Genomic DNA, 1,907 nt, shown 5'->3' with positions numbered 1-1,907 from the left:
CCAGGCGATTGAAAAAGATGGAACTCTCCCCAAATCATTTTACGAAGCCAACATCACTTTGATACCCAAGCCAGGTAAAGATCCAACAAAGAAAGAGAACTACAGGCCAATATCTTTGATGAACATAGATGCTAAAATTCTCAACAAGATCCTAGCAAACCGGATTCAACAATACATCTCAAAAATCATCCATCATGACCAAGTAGGCTTCATACCTGGGATGCAAGGCTGGTTCAACATTCGTAAAACCATAAATGTAATTAAATACATCAACAGATGTCAAAACAAAAACCACATGATTATATCATTAGATGCAGAAAAAGTTTTTGATAAAATCCAGCACCCCTTCTTGGTAAAAACCCTCGAACATCTAGGCATATGGGGAACATACCTCAAAATAGTAAAAGTCATCTATGAGAAACCCACGGTCAGCATACTCCTAAACAGACAAAAATTGGAACCATTTCCCCTGAAAACTGGAACAAGACAAGGATGCCCACTCTCACTCCTCCTGTTCAACATAGTACTGGAAGTCCTGGCTCGAGAAATCAGAGAAGAGAAGGCAATCAGGGGTATCCAAATAGGAAAAGAGGAAGTCAAGTTATCTCTCTTTGCAGATGATATGATTGTGCACCTTGAAAACCCAAGAGAATCTGTCAAAAACCTCCTTACACTGATAAAGGCCTTTGGCAAAGTCTCAGGATACAAAATAAATGTGCAAAAGACAATCGCATTTCTTTACACCAATAATAAACAAACAGACGCCCAAATAAAAACCACAATTCCATTCACAATAGCCACAAAAAAAATGAAATACCTTGGCATCTTCATAACCAGAGACGTGAAAGACCTTTACAATGAAAACTACAAAACACTGCTCAAAGAAATCAAAGATGACACAAACAAGTGGAAAAAATCCCATGCTCATGGATTGGAAGAATCAACATTGTGAAGATGTCCATCTTACCTAAGGCAATCTACAAATTCAATGCAATACCCATCAAATTACCAGCAACACGCTTCTCAGACCTAGAAAAAACAACACAGGAATTCATATGGAAACACAAACGTCCAAGAATAGCCAGAACAATCCTCAGCAAAAAAAAAACAAAGCAGTTGGTATCACATTACCAGACTTCAAACTTTACTATAAAGCTACAATCATCAAAACTATACTTTACTATAAAGCTACAATCATCAAAACTTGTTATTGGTACAGGAACAGGTATATAGATCAATGGAATAGAATTGAGATTCCAGAAGCAAAACCTCAATTTCTCAACCAACTCATCTTCAACAAAGCCTCCACCACCTACCACTGGGGAGAGGAGAACCTATTCAGTAAATGGTGCTGGGAAAACTGGTTGACCACATGCAGAAGATTGAAACAGGACCCCTATCTATCCCCATACACAAAAATGAACTCCAAATGGATCAGAGACCTAAATGTAAAACCTCAAACCATAAGAAGCTTAGAAAATGAAGAATATACCCTCATGGAAATCGAAATTGGCATCCAATTCCTGAACAAAACCCGAAACTCACAGGTCATAAGAGAGAAGATAGACAAGTGGGACCTTATTAAACTGACAAGCTTCTGCAAGGCCAAAGAAACCATCAAGAGAGCAGGGAGACAGCCTACAGACTGGGAAAAAGCATTTGCCAACTCCAGGTCTGACAAAGGCTTAACATCTTGGATCTACAAGGGAATCAAATGTGCTGAAAAGAAAAAAACAACCCCATTATAAAATGGGCAAAAGATATGAACAGACATTCACAAAGGAAGACATCCGAGCAGCCAACAGACACATGAAGAAATGTTCAACCTCACCAATCATCAGGGAGATGCAAATCAAAACCACACTGAGATACCACCTAACTCCAGTCAGAATGGCAGTTATCAATAA

General features: G+C 38.7%; 1 protein-coding gene across 1 annotated transcript in view; it reads right to left on the bottom strand.

The window, feature by feature from the left end:
- The window catches only part of LOC103259643 (histone-lysine N-methyltransferase SMYD3-like), a 250,483-nt gene that overhangs the window by 140,441 nt on the left and 108,135 nt on the right, over positions 1–1,907 (bottom strand). The window lies entirely within an intron of this gene.

The sequence above is a fragment of the Carlito syrichta genome, unplaced genomic scaffold, assembly GCF_000164805.1.
Source record: "Carlito syrichta isolate Samal-C Ts95f unplaced genomic scaffold, Tarsius_syrichta-2.0.1 Scaffold302938, whole genome shotgun sequence".
NCBI classification, from domain to species: domain Eukaryota; kingdom Metazoa; phylum Chordata; class Mammalia; order Primates; family Tarsiidae; genus Carlito; species Carlito syrichta.
Note: the sequence above shows the minus strand (reverse complement) of the source record. Positions and strands in the feature narration are given on the sequence as shown.